This window comes from Saccopteryx leptura, chromosome 5 (genome assembly GCF_036850995.1).
Source record: "Saccopteryx leptura isolate mSacLep1 chromosome 5, mSacLep1_pri_phased_curated, whole genome shotgun sequence".
NCBI lineage: Eukaryota > Metazoa > Chordata > Mammalia > Chiroptera > Emballonuridae > Saccopteryx > Saccopteryx leptura.
The window spans coordinates 63280148-63300027 of record NC_089507.1 but is presented as its reverse complement, the minus strand read 5'-3'; the positions used below and the strand labels follow the sequence as shown (position 1 = coordinate 63300027).

The 19880-nt window shown below is 36.9% G+C and overlaps 1 protein-coding gene and 1 non-coding gene across 3 annotated transcripts in view; one reads left to right on the top strand and one right to left on the bottom strand.

The window, feature by feature from the left end:
- The window catches only part of RASGEF1B (RasGEF domain family member 1B), a 641531-nt gene that overhangs the window by 30530 nt on the left and 591121 nt on the right, over nt 1-19880 (top strand). The window lies entirely within an intron of this gene.
- Nucleotides 10258-10333, bottom strand: TRNAA-UGC (transfer RNA alanine (anticodon UGC)). Its single transcript has one exon. It is a non-coding gene; the product is annotated as a tRNA-Ala (tRNA).

The window sequence follows — 19880 nt, the reverse complement described above, 5'->3', positions numbered from 1 at the left end:
TACCACAACCCAAACAGCTCCAAGGCACATCAGCATAAAATTGTCAAAAATCAATTACAAAGAAAGAATCCTCAAGGCAGCTAGGGAAAAGAAGAACATAACATATAAAGGAAAGCCTATTAGGTTATTGTCAGACTTCCTAGCATATACTCTACAAGCCAGAAGAGAGTGGACCCAACATTCAAAGTACTAAAAGAGGAATTGCAAGTGAAGAATACTATATCCATCAAAGTTATCCTTCAAATATGCAGGAGAAATAAAAACTTTTCCAGGCATACAAAAGCTGAGGGAATTTATCATCAGAAAACCCCCACTGCAGGAAATACTGAAGGGAGTTATTCGACCAGATACAAAGAAAAGAACAAATCAAAACTACAAGTAAAAACTCCAACAAGGTCACAATAAAAGCAAGAATAATCTGTGACAGCAATAACATAAAAGGGGAGAGGATAAAGATCTGCAGTAGCAAAGGAGTATAGGATGCAGAAGCACTCATAAGAGAAAGGTTTCTTGTATAAATACATATGAACATTTTTCTCTTAATAACCTAATGATAATAACCCATGAAAAAGCCACTACTAAAACACACAGCTTAAAAAAAGGAAGAAACACAGAAAGAAGTATAGAATACCACCAAAAAAAAAAAAAAAAAAAAAAACCTGACAAAAAAACAAAACAAAACAGAGCTACCAGAAAACAAAACATAAAGTGGCTATCGGAAATCCTCAAGTGTTAATAATTACCCTAAATTTAGTGGTCAGCAAATTCATTAGTCAACAGAGTCAAATATCAACAGTACAAGGATTGAAATTTCTTTTAAGAGCCAAATTTTTTAAACTTAAACTATATAGGTAGGTACGTTGTTATTAACTTAATTAGGGTTCTCTTAAGCTGGCCTTTGCTAAAAACGTCCTCAATCTGAGAGCCACATGTGGCTCGCGTGCCATGGTTTGCTGACCACTGCCCTAAATGTAAATGAGCTGAACTCACCAATAAAGAGGCACAGAGTAGCATATTGGATCAAAAAGCCAAATCTAACCATATGCTGCATTTAAGAGACACATCTAAGCTGCAAGACAAAAGTAGTTTCAAAGTGAAAGGTTGGAAAATAATTCTCTAAGCAAATAATATAGAAAGAAAAACAGGTGTAGACAACAAAGGCAACCAAAACAAAAATGGACATTCCATAGCGATAAAGGAGACATTATATCAAGAAGACATAATATAAATACTTCTTAATATAAATATATGCACCAAACCAGGGAGAATCAAAACATATAAGACACCTACTAACTGATCTAAAATTAGAAGCAGACAAAAACACAATCATACTTGGAGATTTTAACACATCATTATTGGTTTAGATAGATCATCCAGACAGAAAATCAATAAAAAATTTTAGCCTTAAAGGACATTCTGGACCAAATGGACATAATAGATATTTATAGGACATTTCATCCCCAAACATCAGATTATACATTCTTCTCCAGTATGCATGGAACATTCTCAAGGATAGACCATATGTTGGGCCAAAAAACTAACAACAAATTCAGGAAGATTGAAATTATACCACACATATTTTCTGATCTTATGGCTTTGAAATTAGAATCCAAATGTAAAAAGGAAGTAAAGAAACCCAACAAAACATGGAAATTAAACAATATAGTTCTAAAATATGACTGGGTCAAAGAAGAAATTAAAGCAGACATCAAAAGATTTATATAGACAAATGAAAATGACAACACAACATATCAATGTTTCTGAGGTGCAGCTAAAGCAGTAATAAGAGGAAAGTTTATAACATTACAGGCTTATATCAAGAAACAAGAGTAATCCCAGGTAAACTACCTAACTTTATACCTTAAGGAACTAGAAAAAGAAGAACAAAGGCAACCCAAAACCAGCAGAAGAATGGAAATAGTAAAAATTAGAGCAGAACTAAATGAATTAGAGAACAAAAAACACTAGAAAAATTAATATAACAAAGAGCTGCTGGAGCTCCAGTGGTGCAATCGGTTAGCGCGCAGTACTTATACAAAGAGCTGCTTCTTTGAAAAGATCAATAAAATTGAAAGACCATGGGCTAGACTGGCTAAGGAAAAAAGAGGAAGGACTCACATAAACAAAATCTGAAATGAAAGAGAAGAAATTACCACAGACATCAAAGATATACAAAAGGTCATAGTAGAATATTATGAAAGATTATATCCCAACAAATTCAATAACCTGGATAAATTCCTAGAACAATACACAAATCTTTCTAGACTTAGTCACAAAGAAGAAGAAAACCTAAATAGACCTATAAGCAGGGAGGAAATAGAAACAACTATCAATAACCTCTCCCAAAACAAAAATTCAGGACCAGATAGCTACATTAGTGAATTCTGCCATACATTCAAAGATTTGGTACCTATCTTTCTTAAAGTCTTCCAAAAAATAGAAGAAACAATATTCCCCAACACATTTAAGGAGGCCAACATAATCCTTATACCAAAACCTGGCTAGGACAACACCAAAAAAGAAAGCTACTGGCCAGTATCTTTAATGAATACAGATGCAAAAATCCTAAACAAAATACTAGCAAATGAAGTACAACATCATTAAAAAAATACATCATGATCAAGTAGGATTCATTCTAGGAGCACGAGGATGGTTCAACATATAGAAATTGATCAACATAATACACCACATCAACAAAACAAAGAACAAAAATCATATGATCTTATCAATAGATGTAGAAAAGGTATTCGATTAGACACAAATCCCTTTATGTTTAAAACACTCCATAAATTCGGAATAGAAGGAAAGTACCTCAACATATAATATTAAAGGCCATATACGACAAACCATCAGGCAATATTATACTAAATGGTGAAAAAATGAAGGCTTTTTCCCTAAAATCAGGAACAAGACAAAGCTGCCCACTCTCTCCACTGTTATTCAATATAGTTGTCAAATGTTAGCCAGAGTGATCAAGCAAGAGAAAGAAGAATAAAAGACATCACTTTTTGCACATGACATTATCCTGTATATAGAAAACCCCAAGACCTCACCAAAAATCTACTAGAAATCATAAACCAATACAGTAAACTTGCAGGATACAAAATAAATATAAAAGTCTACTGCTTTCCTATATGCCAATTGGAAAATGAACTAAAAAAACAAAACCCAACAATTTCTTTTATTATTATTATTTTTTATTTATTTATTTTTTTGTATTTTTTTTTTCTGAAGCTGGAAACGGGGAGGCAGTCAGACAGACTCCTGCATGTGCCTGACCGGGATCCACCTGGCACGCCCACCAGGGGGTGAAGCTCTGCCCATCCGGGGTGTCGCTCTGTCACGACCAGAGCCACTCCAGTGCCTGGGGCAGAGGCCAAGGAGCCATCCCCAGCGCCCGGGCCATCTTTTGCTCCAAAGAAGCATCGGCTGCGGGAGGGGAAGAGAGAGACAGAGAGGAAGGAGAGAGAGAGGGGTGGAGAAGCAGATGGGCACTTCTCCTATGTGCCTTGGCTGAGAATCAAACCCAGGACTCCCACACACTAGGCCGACACTCTACCACTGAGCCAACTGGCCAGGGCCAACAATTTCTTTTATAATTGCAACAAAATAAAATTAAAATACCTAGTAATAAACTTAACAAAGGATGTGAAAGACCTATATACTGAAAACTTTAAAACATTATTGAAGGAAATTGAAAAAGACACAGTGAAATGGAAAAATATTTCATGTTCATGGATTGGAAGAATCAACATAGTTAAAATGACCATATTACTCAAAGCAATATACAAATTTAATGCAACCCCCATCAAAATCCCAATGTGATTTTTTAAAGAACTAGAACAAGAAATTACCAGGTTTGTATGGAACCATAAGAAACCCCAAAAAGCCAAAGCAATCTTGAGTAAAAAAAATGAAGCTAGAGATATCACACTACCTGACTTCAAATTATACTATAGAGCCACAATAATCAAAACAACATGGTATTGGCAGAAAACAGACATACAGACCAGTGGAACAGAATTGAGAGCCCCAAAATAAAACCACATATATATGGACAAATTGTTTTTTACAAAGGGGCCAAAAACACACAATGGAGAAAAGAAAGCCTCTTTAATAAATGGTGCTGGGAAAATTGGAAAACCACATGCAAAAGAATGAAACTTGAGCACAGTTTGTCCCCTGGCACAAAAATTAATTCAAAGTGGATCAAACACCTAAATATAAGATCTGAATCAATAAATTACATATAAGAAAGCATAGGTACTAGGCTCATGGACCTTGGTCATACAGAACAATTTATGAGTTTGACCCCAAAGGCAATGGAAATAAAGGCAAAAATAAATGAATGGGACTATATCAAACTAAAAAGTTTCTGCACAGCAAAAGAAATTGAGAACAAAATAAATAGGCAGCCAACTAAATGGGAGATGATATTTGCAAATAACAGCTCTGATAAAAGGTTAATATGCAAACTATATAAAGAACTCACAAATCTCAGCAACAAACAAGCAAACAATCCAATTAAAAAATGGACCAAGGACCTGAACAAACACTTCTTTCAAGAGGACATACAAATGGCCAACAGATATATGAAAAGATACTCCTCTTCATTAGCTATTTGAGAAATGCAAATCAAAACTATCTGTTAGATTGGCCATTATCAATAAGACAGGTAATAACAAGTGTTGGAGAGGCTGTGGAGAGAAAGGAACCCTCATTCACTACTGGTGGGAATGCAAATTCATACAGCCATTATGAGAGAAAGTATAGTGGTTTCTCAAAAAATTAAGAATAGAATTACTATACTATATGACCCAGCAATCCCTTTTCTGGGTATCTACCCCCAAAACTCGAAAACATTGGTACATAAAGACACATGCACTCCCATGTTCATTGCAGCATTATTCACAGTGGCCAAGACATGGAAACAACCAAAGTGTCCCTCTATAGAGGATTGGATAAAAAATATGTGGTACATATGTATATATACAATGGAATACTACTCAGCCGTGAGAAATGATGACATAGTGACATTTATGACAACATGGTTGAACCTTGAGAACATTATACTGAGTGAAATAAGTAAATCAGAAAAAGCTAAGAACTGTATGATTTTACAAATAGATGGGATATAAAAGTGAGATTCATGGACATAGATAAAAGTGAAGTGATTACCAGGGGAAAGGGGATATAGGGGAGGGGGACAGGAAAGAGGATGGGGTAAGGGTGTAAAGAGGGACAAAGATAAGGTGACAGAAAATTATTTGACTTTGGGTGATGGGTATACAACATAATCAACAATTCAAGTGTATAGAAATATTTACCTGAAAGCTATGTATTCTTATTGATCAGTATCACTGTGTTGAGGTTAATTTTCTAAACAAAATTTAAAAATTAAAAAAAAGAAAATAATAATTTTACAAGAATGAACTCTGTGTTTTGAGTACTCACAACTGTAAACCAACTTTTGCCCCACCCTGTATTTATTACAGGTGGTGACCTTAATGCTAAGCTGGTTAATTTGCCCAAGCTCACCCAGATAATAAATCGTAGAGATGTGTCTTTATTACAAGCAATCTGCACCTAGAACTTATGTTTTTAACCACTCCATTCAACTAATGCCAAAAATAAGGACTTGGTGAATTATTTTTTTACCATACTGAAGCAGATTTCAACAGTCCAGAGCAGAGTTTACAAAACTTTTCCCAGACAACCTGCATCAGAATCACAATCTAGTGTAACCAAGTCACTAAGCATCACATGTGGTATGTAATTGTCAACATAAGAAACTTGCAAACCTGTAAGAATTTTTATGATTTTATTTTAGCCAAAGTGTGAATATTGGTGGGATTCAGCCAGTTCGCACTGGTTCAGTGGAACTGATAATCTGACTTTTGTTGAATTTGGCAAACCAGTTGTTAAAATGGTCCTTGTAAACAGGGTTCTCTCTAAGGTGGGCGCCTGGGCATCTGCCCAATATAGAAATCACAAATTTACATTTCTTACTCTTTTTTAACGTGTAACTGCGCAACAGCATATTCTAAGCACCTGTAGTAATGTTCATTCTGTCCATATGTGAAAAAAATTGCAATTGAAGACGCCAATCAAGAAGCAATATGGAAATATCTTAACTATTTTATTGTTTTTTGTCAGGTATTATTTAATATTTTTTTATTAATATTTTAAAGCTCTTATAATCTAGTTTTGTATACCTGTTTTATTGTTCTTATTTCAGTATTAAATGCATGAAATAATAAACTACCTTTTGGCATCTTTTTTTATACTTAAAACAGTCACTAGAGCAGGTTGTTAAATTATTTGAATCCTACCACTGACTGTTGAAAATGTTAGGAAGCAAAGTCTCAATGGATTGAGAAAATGCTGCGGAAAATGGCAGTTTTACCACTTATTTTATACATTAGAATCAAGTGGAAGAGTAGGGGGTTACAGGAAATTGATTGGAAATAGATTATGGAGGTGGGAGAAAGCAAAGTGGGGAAATCTCTGGGATTGGATAAAAAGAAAAAATGTATACATTATAGTGAAACTTCTTTTCGTTGGCAGGCAGGTAGTTAATTAATTGGTAATAATAATAATGAGGGGATTTGTTGGTTTCTGCTCTGGTGGGATGCTGCCCTGAGGGGGGCAGGAAAAAAAGATTAACCTTCCATTTCAAAGGCATGTTACCCGGTATGTTATTGTAAGTGCGAAAGATAACAGACTGGCTCAAATACAGTAAGCCATTGGTTCTCAAACTCTTTGAAGTCGGGCACATTTAAAATCCTATAAATAATTGTAGGCGCACTATATATAAATTTCTGAGAAATATGTTATAATAAGTAAGTCAAATATTAAAGAAAAAAATATAAAGTCCAAGCGTGCTTTTATAGTAATTAAATGAAATAAATACGACAAAATTAAATTTATTCTGACATTAAAAAACATTTTTATGTTACATTTTTTGAGTTATTCTTTTTAGAATTCATAAAAAAGAGGGGTTAAAAAATAAAAAATGACAAAAAAGTTATCTTTTTATATATATAGATACATTCTTAGTAAGATTTAGTAAATTCGGCAGGTCTTGGCGCAAATGTGTTAAGTTTTGTTTTTTGTTTTTTGTTTGTATTTTTCTGAAGCTGGAAATGGGGAGAGGCAGTCAGACAGACTCCCGCATGCGCCCGACCAGGATCCACCCGGCACGCCACCAGGGGCGACGCTCTGCCCACCAGGGGGCGATGCTCTGCCCCTCCGGGGCATCGCTCTGCCGCAACCAGAGCCACTCTAGCGCCTGGGGCAGAGGCCAAGGAGCCATCCTTAATGCCCGGGCCATCTTTGCTCCAGTGGAGCCTTGGCTGCGGGAGGGGAAGAGAGAGACAGAGAGGAAGGAGGGGGGGTGGAGAAGCAAATGGGCGCTTCTCCTATGTGCCCTGGCTGGGAATCGAACCCGGGTCCCCCGCACGCCAGGCCGACGCTCTACCGCTGAGCCAACCGGCCAGGGCCTTAAGTTTTTTTATTCTTGTGTTTATGAGAAACATGAGCGTGATGTGTCAATGTTTGGGCATATATTTGAAAGGCAAACTCTCATTTCCTCGTCAATATATTGAAGAATTCCTCTTTTTTTTTAACCCATAATTGTGTTGAGGTAGAAAATCCTAATTCACATAAATAGGATGTTGAAAATTGTAGTAAAATGTTCAAAGCTTTTTTAAATATTGCCACATATTTTTCTTTTATAGAAATCCAAAAGGCTTCAAGAGGCAATTCCTTATGTTGAATCATCAATCCAAAACCCCCACCATACATATCATCTTAACTTGACACCAAACAAAGGATAGAAGAAACTTGCCTCCAGTCTTTCCAGGGAACATGGGGGGTAGTGTAAACAATCCAGCACCACAGTTTAACAGCCTTTTGTAACCTAATCAGACAAGTGAGGTGGGGGTTGGGCAGACTGTCAGTTTACAGCCAATTCCCCACACCTCTGTTCCCCAAAAATCTAAACTCCAAAAACCCTGTTGGTTCTTTGGTCCCCAACAGGCACATATTTCTCTGGAATACCATAGGGCACATCTGCAAATCTTCTAGGGCACACCAGTACACCCTGGTGCATCCTTTGAGAATCACTGTGGTAAGCATTGACCTTTGTTAGGAAAAAATATTTCTCTAGGACATGATTATCCACCACAAATTGCTTTTAGTTAAAAAGTTTTAATTTCTCACCATCCTGTGTGGTTATTTTGGGTTTCTTGAGTTTGTAAGGCCACCATGCAGGCCTCCCTTGAGTTTGTCAGGCTCAGCATGTGGCCCATTTTTCATCCATATAATCTAAGTGCAGCTTTGGTTTTTCCACCATTACCCTGGTTTTATTCAGGGGGCCACTTCACACTGGTCCTTGCTTTAGAAGCTTTTCTTGGGCAAAACATAAAACAATTTTGAGGGCTGTTTTCTCATCTGTGTGGCCCGTCTTGTCTGAGGAAAAGCCACATACATCTCTAGCCCCTATGAATTCTGGAGAAAGACTGCTTTTAGCCCACCCACCAGCTAGATTCTGCTGCCTCAGGACACTTGAGCATTTTCAGAGGAAAGTCTAGCCTACTGTCTCCCCAGTGACCAGGAACACACACAGGCTTTGGGAGTGATCTCGTAAGAGTCCCTTCACTCTTTCTCACACTCTTTTAAATTTCCTTGTTCAGATGAGGCATTCAATGCATTCAATGCCATGGAAATAGTTTGAAACATCTCTTCTATCAAGTCTGTGTATGAAGGCATGGGTGTTTGAGTGTGTTTTCTTTTGGTTTCTACGGTGTTGGTGCCTGTGCAGGATATCTTTATTTTGCCCCTGCAGACCCTTTTTCTGTTTCTATCCATTCACTTAAATGACCAAAAAGGTTGACCTATGTGGACTTCTCCAATGGGCTCCCATGCCTTCTAGATTCCTGTTGAGTTTAGTCTATTGGGAGTATCGGAAGAAGCCAGCAGGAAGGGAGCATAAGGCTGGGTTAGTGATTCTCTGGCTTCCTTTCTCCTGGATTTTCTTGGCTGATTGCATCCCTGAGCAGAGGCCTACAGCGTTTGTCAAGCAGCATCTCCACCCAACTCCACCCTCTGATTCTCTTAACACTCTTCTCTTGTCCTTAGGGATACAAAGAGGACCCTTGCTGCTACTAGACCTGGGACACTGCATTACCTGTTGTGATTTCCCTACACTGGATCCCCACCTTTTATAAATACTCCATTACAGTGGTCCCCAACCCCCGGGCTGCAGACCAGTACCGGTCTGTGGGCTATTTGGTACCGGTCTGCAGACAAAGAATAAATAACTTACATTATTTCCGTTTTATTTATATTTAAGTCTGAACGATGTTTTATTTTTAAAAAATGACCAGATTCCCTCTGTTATATCCATCTAAGACTCACTCTTGATGCTTGTCTTGGTCACGTGATACATTTATCCGTCCCACTTTAAAGGCTGGTCTGTGAAAATATTTTCTGACATTAAACCGGTCCGTGGCCCAAAAAAGGTTGGGGACCACTGCTCTATTACACTTCTTCACATTACTCAGTTTTAGTATGCTGTCTGTTTCCTGCTGGGCTCTTATCTAATATGGCATCTTAGTTGAAACTGACATAGAGGGGCTGCCATTTTAACATCCTGTTATATACATTAATAATGCAGATTCCTTCTTGGGAAAAGTGTCTGTTCAGGTCCTCTGCCCATTTTTTTTTCCCTCTGCCCATTTTTTAATTGAATTGTTTGTATTTTGTGTTGAGATGTATGTGGTTTTAAATGTATTTTGAGTATTAACCCCTTATCAGAGATATTGTTTGCAATATTTTCTCCCATTTGGTTGGATATTTTTTTGTTTTGTTGATGAATTTTTTTATTTCCCCATGCAGAAGCTTTTTAGTTTGGTAGAGTCCCATTTATTTATTTTTGCTTTAACTTCCTTGATCTTGTTTTTTTTTTTTTTGTATTTTTCTGAAGTTGGAATTAGGGAGGCAGTCAGACAGACTCCCGCATGTGCCCAACTGGGATCCACCCGGCATGCCCACCAGGGGGCAATGCTCCGCCCATCTGGGCCGTTGCTTTGTTGCAACCAGAGCCATTCTAGCGCCTGAGGCAGAGACCATAGAGCCATCCTCAGTGCCCAGGCCAACTTTGCTCCAATGGAGCCTTGGCTGCGGGAGGGGAAGAGAGAGACAGAGAGGAAGGAGAGGGGGAGGGTTGGAGAACAGATGGTCGCTTCTCCTATGTGTCCTGGCCAGGAATCGAACCTGGAACTCCTGCATGCAAGGCCGACACTCTACCACTGAGCCAACCAGCCAGGGCCTAGAACAACATTTTTTAAACGAAGATTTTTAGAATTGCTTTTAATAAGGATGTGGAAGCATAATAATGGACTACCCAATATGTTTATATCCTAATCCCTGGAACCTGTGAATGTATAAGGTTACATGGTCAAGAGGAATTAAAATTGCAGATGAAATTAAAGTTTCCAATCAGATTTTCTTGACCTGTCAAAATTATACTAGAATATCTAGGTGTTCTCGATAGGATCACAAGGGATATTCACCATGGAAGAGGGAAACAGAAGTCAGAGTGATGTGATCCAAGAAAGACTTGACCTGTTGGTGGCTTTGAAGATAGAAAGGGGCCATGAACCATGAAATGTGAAATGTTCTGGGAAGGAACATAGTCCTGCTGACACTTTGATTTTAGCCCTGTGAGACTCATGGTGGACTTCTAACCTATAGATATGTAGCATAATAAATTTATATTGTTTTAATACACTCAGTTGGTGGAAATTTGTGGCAGCAACAATAGAAAAGAGGTACAAAGGGTTAAAACAAATAAGGGGAAGGAGATTTCAAATCATAAATCAATACTTTAACTGTTGTCATTCACCCTGTAAACCTTGCAGTGTGTGAAGGGTATAATTGTCATGTCTGAATGTTAGAAAAGATTTAATTCATCCTTTTGGAACTTTAGTGGGTGACATCATGACTTTTTGATGTTTTAATTATGAGGTTGGCATGGGAGCAAATTATACATGGAGAGTGAGAACTGGGAACCTCATTCTAAGTCAGGGCTAAACTACCTAGAATGTAGCTGACCTTCAATAAAAGGAAGGCCAGTCCCTGAGAGACAATGTCTCCATAGTGACTCTGTTTTTGGATCTTTGGGAACCTGTAAGCCCGTCACTGTTCAGGAAAAGGAGAGAGGGCACCTGTGTCTGATTATCTTTCTTATCTTTTTATTTTCTGTGCTATTTTAGTTTTATCTCATCATTCTCATATTAAAATATTTTCATTTGCTATCATATTTTTAATTCCTAGGAACTAATTTTTAAAAAGTGTTTCCTTTTTATTGACTTTATTGGAGTAACACTGGTTAACAAAATTATACAGGTTTCAGGTGCACAACTTCACAACACATCATCTGTACACTCTGTTGTGTTTTCAGTACCCCAAGTCGTCTCCATCTAGCACCATTTATCTCCCCACACCCTCCTCCACCTGCCCCATCCACCTCCCCCTGGCACTCACTACACTGTTATCGGTGTCCATTAGTGTTTTATTTTTAAAAGTTTTTGCTCAATTCCTTCACCACATCTATCCAGTGCCCCCCACCCCCTGAGAGCTGTCAGCTAGCTCTCTATCTATGAGACTGACTGTATTTTGCTGTTCATTTATTTTGTTCATTAAAATCCACATGTGAGTGAAAACATAGTACTTGTCTTTTTCTGACTGGTTTATTTCACTTAACACATTGCTCTTCTGGTCCATCGATATTGTCACAAAGGGTAAGATTTCCTCTTTTTTATGGTTGAGTAGTATTCCATTGTGTAAATATACCACAGCTTTTTTATCGACTCATCTACTGATGGACACTTGGGCTGTTTCCAGATCTTGACTATCGTAAATAATGTTGCAGTGATCATAGGGGTGCATATATTCTTTTGAATTAGTTTTGGGGGTTTTTTTGGGATAAATTCCCAGAAATGGAAACACTGAGTCATAAGGCAGTTCAGTTTTTAATATTTATTTATTTTTATTTATTTATTCATTTTTGTTAAAGAGAGAGTGAGAGGAAAGAGATAGAACAGAGCGAGGAGCAGGAAGCATCAACTCCCATTGACCAGGCAAGCCTGGGGTTTTGAACCAACCCATCTCAACATCCCAGGTCAATGCTTTCCCCAGTGCACCACCACAGGTCAGGCTGTTTTTAATTTTTTGAGGAATCTCCATACTGCTTTCACAGTGGCTGCACCAGTCTGCATCCCCACCAACAGTGCTTGAGGGTTCCCTTTTCTCCACATATTTGCTGACACTTGTTGTTTGTTTATTTATTGATTAGAGCTATTCTGACTGGTGTGAAGTGATATTTCACTATGGTTTTAGTTTGTATTTCTCTGATGATTGGTGACATTGAGCATCTTTTCATATGTCTACTAGCCATCTGTATGTCCACTTTGGAGAAGTATCTATTCAGGTCCTTTGCTCATTTTTTAATTGGCTTTTTTTTTGTGTTAATTTGTTCTTTAAAAGTTTGAATATTAACCCCTTATCAGATGTATCTTTAATGAATATGTTCTCCCACTTTGTGAGTTGTCTTTTCATTTTGTCATTAGTTTCCTTTGTTGTGCAAAATCTTTTTAGTTTGATGCAGTCCTATTTTTTTATTTTTCTTTTGTTTCCCTTGCTTGGGGAGCAAGCAAGGCTCTTGTATGAGTCTTGACCAGGCAAGCCCAGGTTTTCAAACTGACTATCTCAGTATTCCAGGTCTATACTTTTTCCGTTGCACCACCACAGGTCAGGCGGTATCTTGATTGGAATTGTGTTGAATCTATATGTTCTTTTGGGTAATATGGATGTTTTAATGATGTTAATTTTTTTCTATCCATAAACATGATGTATGCTTCCACTTGTTTGTACCTTCTTCAATTTCTTTCTTCAGTGTTTTATAATTTTCCAAATATTCTTGGTTAAATTTATTGCTAGGCATTTTATTTTATTTATTTTGATGCAGTTATAAATGGGGTTGTTTTCTTAGTTTCCTTTTCTGATAATTTTTTTTCTGACAATATGCATTGGTATATAAAAATGCAACTGATTTCTGGATATTTATTTTGAATCCTGCTAGTTTACTGAATTTATTTATTAGTTATAGTAGTTTTTTTGTGGATTCTTTTGGGTTTTCTGTATATAGTAGCATGTCATCTGGTCCCTGATACTTTTTAAAGGATATAAAGCAGTACTTTGTTAAATTCAACTGAACTAAAGAATTTATAATAGAGAATAAATTACTTAAGGGGAAACTACCTCACCCATCATGTTGCATTAGAGCTGAAGATTATCCCAGTAATCACCTAACAATAGGGGTGCATATTGATTTTAACTGCTAATTATGTCCAGGTTGTGTTCATGAGTTCAAATTTTAAATCTAAATATGTTTAATCCAAAAGTACTTCTTGAACCCTGAGTTTTAATTTAAAAAGAAAAAAATTACAGACCATAGCAAAACAACAAATCTCAGTAGCTTATTCATCATGAACCGACTAAGAACATTTTATCATCTTTTACCATGGTAAGTCTAGCCTTGCATTTTAGAACAAGAGATCATAAATTGAGATGGTTAAGGCCAATCCAAGTGGAGTAAAACTCCTAACAAGACTCAGAATTGAAAAATTATAATGGAACTATTCAGCTATTAACATTTGATTTTTCCCTTGTTTGTCAAGGATAGTAGAGTGAAAAATAAAAACCTGATTAGAATTTAAGGACTAAAGTAAAGAAGAATCAGGGAAAAAGAGGAAAATAGAATGAGTTTCTGTTTGGTAAAGTCCAGTACTTCAAATCTCTATCTTCCTTTCAAAGGATCCTGAAGTAAACACTGATGACAGCTTTTCTCAAAGTCAAGAATGAGTCTTGGATCAGTCTTGGTTTTCTTCATTTACATAAATTAAATTTGGTGGTGGTTGAGATCCTCAAGAAATGTTTTAGGTCATTATTGATTCAGCCAGCTACCCACAGGGCTCTCTGTTCAGAGTAGAGTCCTGAATTGTCACACAAACAGTACATTTTCTTGGATAGTTGGACTTAACACAGGCTTTAAAATTGCTTGTTTGGAGACAGATATGCATTTTTGTCTGTCCATGAGATGTAGGAGATGAACTGAATTGACTCCTGCTTCACTCCATTCCAAACTCATGTTATAATGTTCCAGAACATTGCCAATTTATAAAAGTGCTTTTTATTGCCCTGGCTGGATAGCTCAGTTGGTTAAAGTATTGTCCTGAAGCACAGAGGTTGCCAGTTTAATCCTCGGTCAGGGCACATACAGGAATAAATCAGTGTTCCTGTCTCTCTCTCCCCCCCCCCTTCCTCTCTCACTAAAATCAATAAATAAAATGTAAAAAAATGCTTTTATTGAAAGCATAGCTCAATAACTTGATACCAGGTGGTGAGGAGAATCAATTTCTAAGAATCCTATGGTACATTTCTGTTTTAATGAGTAACATAATTTTAAGAAATACTATTTCAATAGACCTCTTTTACCTGTAAAATAAGATTTATGTTCAGATGCTCTTTTAATAAAGCCAAATATTTTTCCATACAAGAAAAGTAAACTAGATAGGTCTTTATGCTCTCTCTTTAGTTTCAATACAATGAAACAGACTTAAAATTTTTTGAACTACCTTTGTCAAATATCCAGTTAGACTATTATATTGTCAATATTTTAATCTGTAAGCATGTATTTATTAAATGTCTTAACATGTCCTAGACTACAGAAAAATGTTTTCTTGTTTAATTTTATGAAAACACCTGCCATAGTGCCTGTTACGTGATAGATACCTATTAAACTTTTTCTGGATTTCTATACCTATTTAATTTGTTGACTACCCACTGTAAATGTAAAAAAAACTTAAATATTTTAGGCAAATAAAGATGAAGAAATCTTCAAATCATTAAATAAGTTGCCCACCTCACTTACCCATAGGCACAGTTGATATTTAATTAGCACTAGCTATAAATTATAAACTATTCTACTTGGTATTTACCAGGGCCAAGAGTTCATCCTGATTGACTAATATTTAGGATATACTATTGTTAAATAGCTTATTACCCTTCTCCACTCACCAGGTGATCTGTGCTAGGGAATGCAATTAAATTTTAATATTAGTTGTATACAGATTTTATTAGTACACAAATCAGTTCTTTGGAGCATTTCCCAGGCTCTCTTTCATGAAAATATTGTTCATTCACTTGAAAAATACCTATTTCTTTGGTGTAGAATTTTAATATATGACTTTACATTTAAAATCTATAGGAAGGAATATCTCTCTTTCCAAAACTTAATTGACTATGGAACCCCTCTTTTCCCATGTGACACCAATTAATGTCAATTGATATGTGTACTAAAAGCTTAAGTATTTAGAATGGTCCTTGCTTCTTTTCATATATTTTAAAAAATTAGCATTATTCACTCTTTTTGAATTATTCAATATTGGCAAGGCAGAAAAGAAGAGTTGACTGTTGTTTTAGTCAGGTTGGATAGATCATACTGTGGGAACACACAACTTCTAAATCTTAATAGTTTAAAATAATAGTTGGTCACACAAAGGCTGCTGTGGGTTAAGACATTGTCCCAGTGATTGGGCACCTTTCTCCTTATGTTGGGGAACAGGTGGAATCTATGGGGAGCCCTATATCTCTACTAAAACCATATTTCAAAAATCAGGAGTATGTGGTTTAGTATGTTGATTGTCCTTTATTTTTATTTTGTTAAATAAATATATAACAAGCTACATTATTTAAAGATTTTTTTTTTAGTTTATTCATTTCAGAGAGAAGAGGGAGAGAGAGAGAGAAAAAAAAAATGGGGGAGGAGCAGGAAGCATCGACTTCCATATGTGCTTTGACCAAGCAAGCCCAGGGTTTCAAACTGGTGACCTCAGCATTTCAAGTTGACACTTTATCCACTGTGCCACCACACGTCAGGCCACATGTTTTTAACTTCCCTCAAAAATTTTTTTGTTTTGTTTAGCATTTCATACATTCGCCATTGAAATGTATCAACAGGCTTTGTCCAGTCTTAGAGTGTATATAATTTTTACCATTATGTGTTAAGGTATTTAGTTCAAGTTTTTAAATATTCAATCTATACATACAGAGTTGAGAGTTTGGTTATCAGATTTCTGTGCTTTTTGGCTTCTTGTTTAGACATTGATATTGTTCATTTCAATGTTTCTTATTCTTTGTGTCTATTTAGTTAATTTGTGTGTAGATAATCAATGAAGAATTCTACATTTTTTCCTAAACATCAAAGATGCTGTCTTTTACCATGAATATTTCCTAAAAATCGCTTTTAAAGTTTGAAATCTTCTCTGATGATCTCTGTTGAAGAGATATTCTTGGCTTTGTTATCAAGAGGATGGTGCAAAAGATAAGCACACCAATAGAACCTTACAAGAGCAGCTGAACACAGCACCCACAGTGTCTGGTCTAAATCAATTGTTACCAGTTTTGGTTCTGTGAGTCATACATTCACTCACATTTATTCTGATGTTAAAGTCTCTAGTATTATGTCCTGCTCCTCAGCTCTGGGTAATCTTCCTGTGTTTGGACAGTTCATTGGAAGGAGAGAAGCTACGTCACCTGGTACAGAGCAATGCTGAAGGATGCTCTGGTGAGGGAAGGGGGGAATCTCTTTTGCTGATGACTTAAATATTTCTACAATTATTTGGACTTTATCATGGCCCACAAATATAGTTGTTTTCTTGATGCTGTAGAGGAGGGAAAATATCTTTTCCTTTACCCTTCTGAGTTCTCAGTTGGGGCCCTATAACAAGACAGATTGACAAGATAAAAGTATTCAAATGTATGTAACATACGGTAACTTTCACATGACATGGGAGTCTTTTTTTTTTTTTTTTTAAATAATTTTATTTTTTTAATGGGGTGACATCAGTAAATCAGGATACATATATTCAAAGATAACAAGTCCAGGTTATCTTGTCGTTCAATTATGTTACATACCCACCACCCAATGTCAGATTGTCCTCTGTCACCTTCTATCTTGTTTTCTTTGTGCCCCTCCCCACCCCCATCCCTCTCCCATTCCCCCCTCCCCCCCGTAACCACCACACTCTTATCAATGTCTCTTAGTTTCACTATTATGTCCCAGATTGACAAGATAAAAGTATTCAAATGTATGTAACATACGGTAACTTTCACATGACATGGGAGTCTTGATAAGAATGTAGAAACCTGAATTTCTCAAGTGATTGAACCTGAGTGTTTTTGTGTCAGGTTTGACGAAGAGTTGCAAGTCATGGGAAAATGGGAAAGACAACAAAGAGCATGAGCCAGGTACAGTGAAATAGGGGAAGAGCAAGGCCTGTTTGTTCGGATTCCTCTCAGTATGTGCCTGTCTTGGAGATAAGGCTGTTCCTTTCTTCCCGCTGTAAGGAGGGGACCTCTCACATGAGAGTTTTATGCCATGCTTCAGAGGGCAGTCAGCAAGTACTTCCTGCACATGACATTTCTCATATTTCTTCAGCTTAAACCATTCAATATGTCAAAGTGCCATATTTTGGGGTTGTGTGTTCTGAACTCCATCTATGCTAGGAATAAACACCCAGGAAAGCTCAGGGGCCTCAACTGTACCTGAGACTGCCCTTCCTGGATTTTCTTATTTATTTATTTATTTAGTATTTTTCTGAAGTGAGAAATGGGGAGGCAGAGAGATAGACTCCTGCTGAGTGGAGCCTGACTGGAATCTACTCAGCAAGCCCGCTAGGGGGCGATGCTTTGCCCATCTGGGCCTTTGCTTCATTGCCACTGGAGCCATTCAAGCACCTGAGGCAGAGGCCATGGAGTCATTCTCAGAGCCTGGGCCAACTTTGCTCCAGTGGAGCCTTGGCTGTGGGAGGGGAAGGGAGATATAGAGAGAAAGGAGAGGGAGAAGAATGGAGAAGCAGATGGGCACTTCTTCTGTGTGTCCTGACTGGGAATCGAACCAGGGACTTCCACATGTCGGGCTGACCTCTAGCACTTAGTCAATCAACCAAGGCCCTGGATTTTCTTATTCTTTCATTTTCTTCCCAAGTTCTCCTGAGCAGTTATGGCCTACGCAATTTAAGAAATTCTTAAAGAGCAAGTTCTGGATGACAGATATACTAAGCCCCTTTTGGTAGTGTTTTCTCCTGGTCTTTTAAATCCAGCGACTTGAGAAAATAATTTTCTCGACAGAAAAGTTGGAGATTGACTTTAGAGTCTTCTGCTTCTTGGATTTTTAAAATTTTAAAAAAAATTTCTTTTTAAAAAGCATGATTTTCTCCTTATAAAGATTTTAGAAATGACAAATAAAGAAGAAAAAGAAAACATAATCCACCAATGACTGCTATTCATTTCCTGCACAAAAATGACTGCTGTCGTCATATCTGTGTACATTATGTTCTTTCACGACCTCTTCTCTGTAGTTACAGTTTTTCAGTGTTGAATAATATATTGCTCACAAAAGTTAGGGGATATTTTGTTGCTTCATATTCATTTTGAAATATCCCCTTAGTTTTGTGAGCAGTATAGTTTAGAAATGATTTTATGTTTTCTTTTGCTTTTATGTTTTATAGAATCCTTTCCTTTTTTTTTTTTTGTACATAATCTTTACATTTATCATTTTCATGGCTGTTCTGGACTAGATAGGCTCTTCTCCTCTCCCACTGGAGCGTGTGCTCACAATTTCCTTATTGCCCAGTCCCCTCTTTTACTTAATACTTGAAATGATTTTCATCTATGAATATAAATAATATTCAAAATTTATTCAGAAAAAAATAATAAGAGAAAGGAATATTCTCTGAGGAAGATCGTTTGGATAGGGTTGAAGGTGGGGTTTTTCATTTTATCTGACATTGGCCTCCCAATAAATATAGAAGGAACCACAGCTCTATTTTGAGTACATAATTGTGCATACATGTGTCTGAGGAATGCTATGGAACAGCTTAGACAACGGCCATCAATGCCTCGAAATGATTCACTGCAATGTGTGTAGTTATTTAAGCATATCCGTGGGTCTTCTGCATTCTGTAATATATGCCACTTTCCCCCATGGTTTGCATATCAGAGATGATGCCTTTTCCCTCTCCTGCTGCTGCTGCATCCGTACCTGGGATTATGCAGATTCTGGTTTAAGCCTCTTTATTCTTTTCTGCAAGTGCGCAGTATGATGGGCTTCATTTCTGCGACTAAGTGATAATGGATTTCAGCCTTCAGCAGTGACATTTGGAAACTACACGATGTAAATAATATGTGTGTCACACAAGAGAGTGGTCACCCTGTCTTAACAATATGAAAACGTAAATAAGAATAGTGTTGTAAATAGGTAGAAGCCAAATTTTAACATGAAGGTGCGGGAGGGGCTGGGGGTCCTAAGTATATGAACGGAGCCAATTTTATGATTTCTCAAGCTGGATATAAAGGGCAATCTTATCGATAGTGAGTACTTGGGGTAATCAAAGGAAGGCACTTAGAAAGGGTTTAATTTATTCTGTCAGATATTGGAGGCTATAAAACATGTCAACAAATCATAGCCATCATTTGGGGAAATAACAAAGATTAAAAGCCAGCATTGGACCAGAAGCTTGTATCTATTCTTCCTGCTCTTTAATCTGGGTACCAGTTTTATATTAAATAAAGCATACTTATCATTGCTTAGCATTTATTTCTCTTTCATTTGGTGTACTGTGTTTTTTGATGCTCTTGATGGAAGGGGATTCAATTTCTTGTCTGAAGCAACCAAGTATGTTTTGTTTATAAAGATAAATATTCTGCGTGAAGGGTGTGAATAAAAGAGTTTTAATGTATCTGTGGGAGCT